Source organism: Bos grunniens, chromosome 2, assembly GCF_055505025.1.
Source record: "Bos grunniens cultivar Pamir isolate PY7600 chromosome 2, Bosgru_T2T1.0, whole genome shotgun sequence".
NCBI classification, from domain to species: Eukaryota; Metazoa; Chordata; class Mammalia; order Artiodactyla; family Bovidae; genus Bos; species Bos grunniens.
Window position 1 is genome coordinate 26,971,097 of NC_141166.1, and position 11,089 is coordinate 26,982,185.

General features: G+C 42.3%; 1 long non-coding RNA gene across 1 annotated transcript in view; it reads left to right on the forward strand.

Moving 5' to 3' along the window:
- LOC147377786 (uncharacterized) overlaps positions 1-8,277 on the forward strand; it is an 82,219-nt gene extending 73,942 nt beyond the window's left edge. Inside the window, exon 3 of the long non-coding RNA XR_015151026.1 lies at positions 7,335-8,277. This is a non-coding gene — a long non-coding RNA (uncharacterized LOC147377786). The remainder of the gene's footprint in view (positions 1-7,334) is intronic.
- The last annotated feature ends 2,812 nt before the right edge of the window (positions 8,278-11,089 follow it).

The following is an 11,089-nucleotide window of genomic DNA, read 5'->3' on the forward strand; positions in this document are numbered from 1 at the left end:
TGTGAAGTGTACATTGAGTAGAAGACACCAAGAGTAATAGGGCAAAGGTGGGAAGATACAAAGGATGTTTTTCTGACAGAGAATAAAGCAGCCAGATTGCAGAAGAAGGTCAGATATGGTGGTGGTGGGAGATAAGGTTTGAAAAACAGGTTAGCCCTAACTGGGAATGACATTGAATGACATTGAATGGATGAACTTCAAAGGACTTTATCCTTCAGGCAGTAGGAACACACTAAAAACTTTTAAAAAGACAGCGACGGATGGAAATCTTTTAATTTTAATTTCCATCATTCATTTCCATCACATTTCCGTCATTCATCAGAATGAGTTTAAAGAGGAGAGAGTGACAACAAGGAGAAAAATTAACACATTTTTACCCAAAGTCCAGATCTGCATTGACAAAATCCTGAACCTGGTGGGTGGCAGTAGGGATTGAAAGAAAGACAGAAAAGCAAAACATTGGGAAGAGTAAATTATCTAAGGAGGAGCAACAAGTGAGAGAAATAAGCCACAAATGTCTGTGAGGTTTCAGCACTGGAAAATTAGGCAAATTAGTGGTACTCACAAAAAGAGAAAGTACAGAGAAGCATATTTAAGTTTTGAGGAGCCTAACCAGATCTTTGAACTTCCTTGGTGGCTCAGACCATAAAGAATCTGCCTGCAATGCAGGAGACAGCCTGCTTGATCCCTGGGTCAAGAAGATCCCCTGGAGAAGGGACCAGCAACCCATTCCAGTATCCTTGCCTGGAAAATCCCATGGACAGAGGAACCTGCCAGGCTATAGTCCATGGGGTTTCAAAGAGTTGGACATGCCTGAGCGACTAACACTGTTATGCTTTCTTTCAATTAGGTCTTCAGGTTTTTAGGTAGTAAATTTGGATAATGGAAAGAGAGTTTAAGAAGGGGTAAGCATTGGTAGAAGTGCCAGAGGGTGATCATTGTTAATGAAAGTTTTGTGTGCCTGGTGCAAAGAGAGGCCAAACAAACTGACACATCGGAGTTTGGAGCAGAGAAATGTTACTGCAAGGCCGTGCAAGGATTTGACATGGCCGTTCAAAAAGCCTTGAACTCTCAGAACGGTTTTGGCAAAGCATTTTTAAAAGCCAGGTGGGGGAGGGGGTGTTGCTGGGTGCATGATCAGATCATGCACAATTCTCTAAAAAACAGATCGTGGCTTCTGGTCCCATCACTTCATGGCAAATAGATAGGGAAACAATGGAAACAGTGACAGACTTTATTTTCTTGGGTTCCAAAATCACTGCAGATGGTGACTGCAGCCATGAAATTACAAGACACTTGCTCCTTGGAAGAAAAGAGACGACCAACCTAGACAGCATATTCAAAAGCAGAGACATTGCCAACAAAGGTCCATCTAGTCAAAGCAATGATTTTTCAGTAGTCATGTATGGATGTGAGAGTTTGGACTATAAAGAAAGCTGAGCGCTGAAGAATTGATGCTTTTGAACTGTGGTGTTGGAGAAGACTCTTGAGAGTCCCTTGGACTGCAAGGAGATCAAACCAATCAATTCTAAAGGAAATCAGTCCTGAATGTTCATTGGAAGAACTGATGCTAAAGCTGAAACTCTAGTATTTTGGCCACCTGATGCAAAGAACTGACTCATTGGAAAAGACACTGATGCTGGGAAAGATTGAAGGAGAGAGAAGAAGGGGAGGACAGAGGATGAGATGTTTGGATGGCATCACTGACTCAATGGACATGTGTTTGATCAAGCTCTGGGAGTTGGTGATGGACAGGGAAGCCTGGTGTGCTGCAGTCTATAGGTTCACAAAGAGTCGAACATGATTGAGTGACTGAACTGAACTGAGGGAAGAGGGTGGTGTCACAGGGGTGAACTTTATCAGTCCTTAGGTTCCAGGAGGCCTGTGCTACAGGGGCTATGTGTTCATGGTTATTAAGTAGTTAACATGTTCCCTTGGGTAGGGGGTGTTCATATTTGCAAAACAACTCAAGAAATCTACATCAAATACTGTTATCTAGGTACTTCAGAGAGGAGATAAAGTAGAGGATGTGGGAGAGGGGTCTGCCCTGGGGAAGATCCCATGGAGTCCTGCTAGGTTACATCATGTGTGTATCCAGGGTAGAGAGCAGGAGGCTAGTCAGACATACTTTGCACTCACTGATGTGTGAAGTTGGCCTGGAGCAGGAGAGCTTGGGTTCTTGGGGGAGATCTGCCTGGCTTTATCTCTCAGTCCTGCCACATGCTGATTACATAACCTCAGGCAAGTTACTTATCCAACCATGCCTTGAGTCCCTCCTGTAAAAATAGAAAATAAAAGTGCCCACCTCTCAGGACTTAAGAAACAAGTCCATGTAAAGTGTTTGGGACACACTAAACTATTTTTTATTAACTTTGCTAAGCCTGTTTTTCTGTTCATAAAATTAGGATTGAAATGGTATTTACTTATGGTTAGACAGTTGCTTCATGGAAGAAAAGCTATCGGAAACCTAGACAGCATATTAAAAAGCAGAGATATCATTTTACTAACAGAGGTTGCTATAGTCAAAGCTATGATTTTTCCAGTAGTCATGTACAGATGTGAGAGTTGGACCGTAAAGAAGGCTGAGCGCTGAAGAACTGATGTTTTCAAGCTCTGGTGCTGGGGAAGATTCTTGAGAGTCTTCTGGACAGCAAGGAGATCAAACCAGTCAGTCAGTCCTAAAGGAAAGCAACCCTGAACATTCATTGGAAGAACTGATACTGAAGCTCTAATACTTTGGCCACCTGATGCAAAGAGCAGACTCATTAGAAAAGACCCTGATCCTGGGAAAGATTGTGGGCAGGAGGAGAAGGGGAAGACAGAGGATGAGATGATTGGGTGGCATCATCGACTCAATGGACACGAGTTTGAGCAAACTCTGGAAGATAGTGAAGGACAGGGAAGTCTGGGGTGCTGGAGGTCCGTGAGGTGGCAAAGAGTCTGATACAACTCAGCGAGTGAACAACAACAAGATGATCAGACTGTGAGAATTAAGTACAAAAAAAAGCATTTAAAGCTATGGGCAAAATGACTAGTCTATTGCAAGGGCTCACTTTGAATCACTACTTAATGTAATCACTGAGGAAATATTTATCATGCACCCACTATACACCAGGCACTTTCCTAGTAACTGCAGGTATATTGGTGAAAAAAACTGACACTCACATCCTAGTGGGGTGAGACAGGAAACAAGTGGTAATATTTTAAGGCTGTGTGCAGAAAGCAAAGCAAGTCCAGGACATTGAGAAGGATATGAGTTGGCTTAAATGGAATGGCGAAGGAACGTCTCCCTGAAGAGGTGACTTCTGAGCAGAGCTTTAGCTGAATAAAATGAGAAAGCCAGGCAGGAATCTGTGGGGAACAGCTTCTAGACACAGCCAACCACACTGTGCCCTGTCTCTGCTGGCAGATGCCTGCAGGGAAACCAAGGAACGAGAAGTGGGAGCTGAGGTCTAATGAGAGCAGGGCCTGGGGAAGAGTGTGATACAACAGAAGTAAAATGTGAGCTATATATACAATGTTATGTTTTCTAGCAGCTCCATTTTTAAAAATTAAAAAGAAACAGGTGAAATTAACCCAATATATCCAACACATCATTGTAACACATAATCACTGTAGATGATATTATTCAGAAATACATGAATATATTCTCCTTCCTCTCTCCCTCCTTCCTTCCTTCTTTCCTTCCTTCCTCTTTGAAACCTGCTGGGCATTTTCCACTTATAGCACATCCCATTTTAGACCAGCCATATTTCAAAGTGCTCAGTTGCCAAATGTGGCCATGGCTCCCATCCTGGATGGTGCAAATGTAGAGCACAGAGCATTGTAGTTCATGCAAAAGAGTTTGGATTTTATTCTAAATGGAATAAGAAGCCTTTGGAGAGTTGAAAGCTGACTGAGGAAGGTTTGTGTTTGCTGGGGGTAGGGGAGAGGCGTGGTGAGGTGACATGATTTCATCTCATCTTTAAATCATCACTCAATAGATGTTTCATCAAGGATGAATTTTGCTTTATACACTTGGTTAAAGGACAAACATCTCCCTGATTTATTTCTTTAAGATCAAACTAAACCCAGTTCCTAACTCCATCTGCTAGGTTAACAAGAAATGTGTTTATCCACTTGTTTACCATTTGAGACTAAGTCATGTAGTCCCAAACATTATTATGATCTTCTTCCTTTTTTTTTTTTCCTTTTTGACATTTTTAGCCAATTATTGAATTCAGCGTATTTGTGTGATGGTGCCGTTATGCAGTTCCAAAGCTTTGGAGGCCCTTCCAGGCATTAATCTACTCTGGCTGTTCCTGAGATGCCCATTTTCAGAGCCCAAGTAACCCCAGAAAACTGTGGCTTCCAGGCACCCCACAGCACGGGCTCTTGGCTAAGTGGAGCCCACCCCTGGTGTCTTGCCCCCTTGCTGCCACGTGTAGCCATTCTGTCACATCTCCCAGGCAGTTCTTAAATTTATGGGATATACAGTTTTGCTTCTTTTTCTCAAGCCTGGGGACAAGTTTCTTCTTGTTTTTCTTTCTTCCTTCCCTCCCAGTCCCCAAAGGTCTTATCAATCATTCAGACTTCTTCCTCCCTTCCCCCTCCCCAAAGATCTTATCAGTCACTCAGATTTCAAAATAGACAGGAAGTGTTGCCTTCAGCAGCCCTGACTCTCCCACCCTCTGCTTCTCAAAGTCTCAGAAGTACAGAATTTGAATGAGCTTGACTACCTGCTCAGAACAAATGAATGAAAAATAAAGGGGAACAGATGCAAATTATACCTCGGTGAATTACCCTGCCACACTAGCTATTATTATTGTACAGAAGACCTTTTATTGGTTATTGAATATTTCTAAAAGTCTCTAAGTGGCATAGCTTCACATCAACCAGAAATGTGATCCATGTATGCCTCTGAAAAAGCATAGAAAGCAAAGAAATGGTTTCTAAATGATTTATTCATGCCTAATTTTCATGTCTAAGATGTTGCTACTCAAAGTGAGATCCTCAAAACAACAGCATTGGCATTCCCTGCTAAACACAGACTCTCAGGCACTATCACAGTCCGAGGAATCAGAAGTTACTTTCTAACAGAATCCCTAGGTAAGCGATGTGCAGGCAAGTGTGAGAAGCTCTAATCTAAGACACAGTGGCTCCATGTTGGAGCTTACATTTGTGTTCAGCCAGTAGCTCTTCCTGACTAATTAATTCCTAGTAAATTCATTCATCAAAGGTCATAACCAGGGGCCTGTGATGTGTTAGGTGCTGAGCTTAGGCACTGTGGGGATGCAAATCACACCAGTCCTTACCTTCAGGGAGTTCATGGTCTAGCTGGGAAGAGAAGATGCAAACACCTGAAAAGTGAATAAGGTTCTAACAGAGGAGGGAGAGTATCAGACTAACGAGAATTTATAATAGCCAGGTGCTTAAGAGACAGAAAGGTAAGATTACTGCCAAGTCTGAAAGATGGGATTTATTTCCAAATTATAGAGCTTCATTTTCTTTGAATCTAAGTCACTCAGGAAGCATCATTGGGAGAAAAAGAAAGTTCCCTCTAGTGAAGAAGTACAAGCTAAAGGAAGAATGCACTTCTGAGAAAAGCAACAGCCTGTGTCTGTCTTTATATACAAACCCAAGCAAAGCATTCCATGGACTCCAGAAAGTGACAGTTTGCTGTCAGATTTCTGTTTTCCTTGAGGCATGTTTGGTAGCAGAGTGCTGAAGAGAAGCAGCCTGCAAGACATCCTTATAAGTATTAGTGCTGCTAAGTCGCTTCAGTCGTGTCCGACTCTGTGTGACCCCATAGATGGCAGCCCACCAGGCTTGCCCATCCCTGGGATTCTCCAGGCAAGAACACTGGAGTGGGTTGCCATTTCCTTCTCCAGTGCATGAGGGTGAAAATAGAAAGTGAACTCACTCAGTCGTGTCTGACTCTTAGCGACCCCATGGACTGCAGCCCACCAGGCTCCTCCATCCCTGGGATTTTCCAGGCAAGAGTACTGGAGTGGGGTGCCATTGCCTTCTCCAATAAGTATTAGTAACAACCATGAAAAAAAAAAAAGTGAAAGTGTTAGTTGCTCAGTTGTGTCCAACTCTTTGTGACCCCATGGACAGTAGCTCTGTTCATGGAATTCTCAGGCAAGAATACTGAAGTGAATCGTCATTCCCTTCTCCAGGGAATCCTCCTGACCCAGGGATTGAACCTAGGTCTCCCACATTGCAGGTGGATTCTTTACTGTCTGAGACATCAGGGAAGCCTTAATAGCAACCCTGTGTACCTGCAAAGGGCAAGCACATCTCAAATTTCAGGTGACAACCATTGTTTCCAGCCAAAGTGGGCAGTTTGCTGAGATGTGAAATTGAAAGGCCCTGAATATACACATAATATTCTTCTTAAACTGAAGTCTTCTACTTACTCTAACAGAAAAATCCCAAGAAGGATGCCTTTCTCTGTAATGAAACTGTTCAGATAGGTATTTGTTAATCAGAGTAAGTAAGGGTTCTGAGGTTGGAGTCACACAACAGACCAGAAAAAAAAGATGCTATGGCCTGGGTCCATTCATGCTCTTCTTGCTCCTTCAATATTAATAAAATGTAATGGAGAGTCCCTACCTTTTGTTGAACTCATAATTGTGTTTTAACATTTTAATGATTACTCCTTATGATTTGTAGGGGCCACATGGCCCATAATGCACAATTAGAGGTAAGATGCCCTTTCTGGGCTTAATAGCTCTACACAAGTTTTGTAAATATGACTGGTGTATTGCACTTCTGTTATTCGATTAGCGCTGGCAACCAGGAACTTAAGATATAATTGGATCACGTCAAGTGCATTTACATTGCACATGAATCCAGGAAAAGAATGTGATGAGTATACCATAGGTTTAATTCAGGGTTATCTAATTGTTTTATCCTAAAATATAGCTCCTCTCCTCTCACTGGAACCCACACACTAAATTAAGGACTTCTGGCTGCCAGAATTCATTTGTGTTCTTGCATTTTCACTTTGAAAATTTCCAAAGGAAAAGAGGAATCCTGCTGATAGCAGAGTAAGCCTCAGCTATGGAAGTCAAACCTGTGATAAATATGAAGAAAACCTTAATCAGTTTTAATGAATACAAATAGCATAATGCCTGGACCAGGGGAGTCCAGGGAAATGTTCAGCATGGTTCGTGGGTGGAATTCAACAATTTTTTAAAAGAGAGACTGTTGGGGTAAAAAGGGCCCCTGGTTACTGTAAACACAATGGTGACTGGGATGGGGGTGTGTGTGGAGCAATTTATTTTTGCTTGTATAATAAGTCTTTTAAGGTTAAAGCTTTTTTTCCCCCAATATGTTCTCTTTTCAAGGCAGCATGGACTTCCACTGAGCAGGGTAGGTGGTAACCATCAATTGGAAAGAATGGCAAATTGCAATCTCTACTAGAATTTAGTTCAAACAAATGAGAGACGCCAAGTGCACATTGCGTGAGCACGTTCTTGAACCAGACATCCTGGGCGAACATCCTGATTTTTTCAGTTTCTTCTAACACTGGAAGGAAGACTGACTGCATCGGATTTATTGAAAAGCAGTTTATGTGTTCTCTGTCTCTATCAGGAAGTTAATTCATCAGCTGTGACCCAGGTTCCCCATCTGTTAGATGAATATAATAGCAATTCTGTGCATATTAAAAGAGTACATACAGAGAGATTTAATGTATAAAATATATAGACACATGGTGGTGGTGGTTTAGTTGCTAAGTTGTGTCCAACTCTTGCAACCCCAGGGACTGTAGCCTGCCAGTCTCCACTGTCCATGGGACTCTCCAGGCAAGAATTCTGGAGTGGTTTGCCATTTCCTTTTCCCATATAGACACATGCATATGTATAAATGAATATATTTATTGCATACCAATATAGATATCTTAAAAGAGGCCTGGTATGTACACTGCAAACATCATTGTTTTTATTGCTGTTGTAATTAAAATAATTATTGTTGTTGAGCTGTAAATGAGCTGGCATTACAGGAAAGCAAATCAACAACATGGCCCCATGGAACAAAGCAGTTTCTAAATCTCTCACTTTCCTTGGAGTATTAAAAATTTGAAGTGATTGCTTTTGCTGGGGACCTCGAGTGGCCAGCCATGGATTAGAAACTTTCCCGGTGGCTCAGTGATGAGGACTTTGAGCTTCCACTGTAGGGGGCACGGGTTTGATCCCTGGTTCTCCAGGTTGGGGAAGTCCCACATGCCACACAGTGAGGCCAAAAAATCAAAGAGAGAGAGAGAGAAAGAAATGTTAAGAGCTTAGCCAGTAGGAGAGATGGCAGTACTACAGGTATGTGAAAATGTCCCAGGGGAGATGTTGTCTAAATTGAATCTCCAGGATGAGAAGAAGTTAGTTAGGCAAAGGTAGAGGCAGAAGGCACGTGCAAAGGCCCAGAGGTAAGGGGAAGTATTACCCTTTTACAAGTGCAGGTAGTCCAATTTCATTGGAAGCAGCAGCAGGATAGGTGGAAGGGTGCTGAGAGAAGAGACATGCAAAGAACAGGGAGAAGATAGTAATGGGCTCTGATGTCATGCCTGAGGAGTCATGTTTATTCTGAGAACACTGAGAAGCAGTCAAAAGATTTTATGCAGGAAAGTGAGAGTGAGTCATGGTCACATCTGCGCTTTTGAGTATCACTTTGACTACAACATGGTGAGCGTTTTGAGGAAAATTACTATTGGAGGATGAGAGTCTATTTGAAAGACTTTCATTGTCATTCAGAGAAGAGACGTGGGTGCCTTCAAATAAACACAGTTCAGTCCTGTCGTGTGTTTAATGGAGTTCAATGATATGCTTGAAGTGACAAAGTGAGAGGAGGGAATTGGAGAAAAAGTCAGACACAGAGAAATGGCACTTCTTTTCAAAAAAAGAATATCTATTTATTTATTTGGCTGCATAGGGCCTCAGTTGCAGCATGTGGGAGTGCATGGGCTCAGGAGCTGCAGTGCATGGGATTGAAACGTGGGATCTTAGTTCCCAAACCAGTGGTCAAACCCAAGTCCTGTGGATTCTTACCCACTGGACCACCAGGGAAGTCTTGAGAAACAGCATTTTAAAAAGAGAAATAGTAGCAGTTCTACTCATCCATTCCATAGAAGGAGTATGTACCCCCCAGAGAAAGCCCAGACAGCTCATCAAGTTAATGCCATTCTGGTGTTCATATATGTATGTGTGTTCACCCAATGCAGCCCCTAAATACAAATCCATGTCTTCGTCTACAGCCTAACTGAAGAAACAACAATTTGTTTCAACACTAGAGACAAAATGACCTGTGTTGAATTTGCTGAGAGGCAGTATGTCTTTCTCCATGGGGGTGTCTTCCTGAGCAATTATCCAAGGTAATCCTAACTACATGACTCACATCGAGCCTCAACCGTTTAGATCCTAATCCTCAAGTGAGGTGTGACTTCCCTATAGTAGCACTGGAAGGAGAGAAAAGTTGGGGAGTTGGAGAGACATTGAGTTGGTAGAACTTATGATGGCTTGACCTGGGTGCCAAAGGTAAGGAAGGTCAAGACTGATGAACAGGGTTCTGTTTTGACAACAGGGTCCAACACTCACCTCCTATCCCCCAATATCACCAAGAACTGAAAACTTCTTCTATACTCCTGATTTCTGGACTTTATGGTGACCACCTGGATCCTCCCTTGGAGAGCCATACTGGGAAAATTATGCTGTGAACCCATACCTTCTCTCCTTATGTTTATATAGTGATAGGTTCAGATTTAAAGAAAAATGAAAGACAAACCAAATTGAAAAGCTGAAAAGCTGTTGACCAGATTTCTCCAATGGCTAAAAGGAGGCTGTGGAATTCCCAGAAATTAAGATACTCAGACCCTATAATCTGCCCAGTAGGTTCAAAGCAAGTAGACTCCCTGAAGCTAAAAGAAATATAGTTGCCATGTGACAGGTGAATAAGCAGTGTGGCAATGAAAGGGAGAAAACTAAGGATTAGTCTAAACTCTGGGGAGGTAAATAATTTCCAGGGTTGACAGGCAGTCAAAGGCAATCCAGGAAGATAGATGAACCAAGTTCAGTAAATCCTAGTGTAATCCTCATGCCAGAAGCTGCTTTGACATGAAGGACTGGTATATATTCTAGGAATTTATCACATTTCTTTGGCTAGAGCTTCCATGCAGAAATCTGCCTGAATACACTCATAACTAGCTCCTGGGGAGGTTGAGTAGGGGAGGAAATGGGGAGGGAGATTAGGGGGATATATTAGTCTGGATTCTCCAGGGAAACAGAACCAAGTGATAAGTGATTGATTATAAGGAATCAGCTCACATGATGATGGAGGCTGAGAGATTCCAAAATATTCAGTCAGCAAGCTGGGGTATACTTCCAGTCTGAGACTAAACATTTGATAACCAAGAGATCTGATGGTCTAAGTTCCAGTCTGAGTCTCAGTATGAAGACAGAAGAAGACCTATGTCTCAGCTTAAAGATCATCAGGCAGAAAGAGAAAGAATCCTCTCCTACCTCGCCTTTGTTGTTCTATTCAGGGCGTCAATAGATGAAGTACACCCATCTGGGAGAAAACAATTTGCTTTACTCAGTCTATTGACTCAATTGCTAATCTCATCCAGAAATACCATTGCAGAAATAATGTTTAATGAAATATCTGGGCACTCTGTGGTGAGGTTGACACACTAGTCATGTTGACAACATAAAATAAACCAGAACAGAAACTTTAGGTCATCACCTCTTGATTCACATAGAATAGCTCTGGTTGGATCATTCCCTAGGATTTGACTTGAAGAAAGGGCTCTGGCTATAGTGGAAAGTTTGCAGGACACTTTCAGAGCTCAAATTACTGAAGCATTTACAGCATTTGCTAACGAGAGTCCACTTGTTTCCTTGTTTGTGCCCCCAATTCCCTGGATACACCAATGGCGGTCTTGCTCTCTTACGAAACATGGGATACCTAGTTTATTCAGCTCATTCAGTTGGACAATTCCTGCCTTGCATACTCCTCTGACTTTTCTGGTCCTGAAGTGTGTCTTTCCTACATGACCTGATGTGGCTTCTTAAGACACAAAGCTTCTTACCTCCTTGAAAAAAAATCTGTTCTTCTC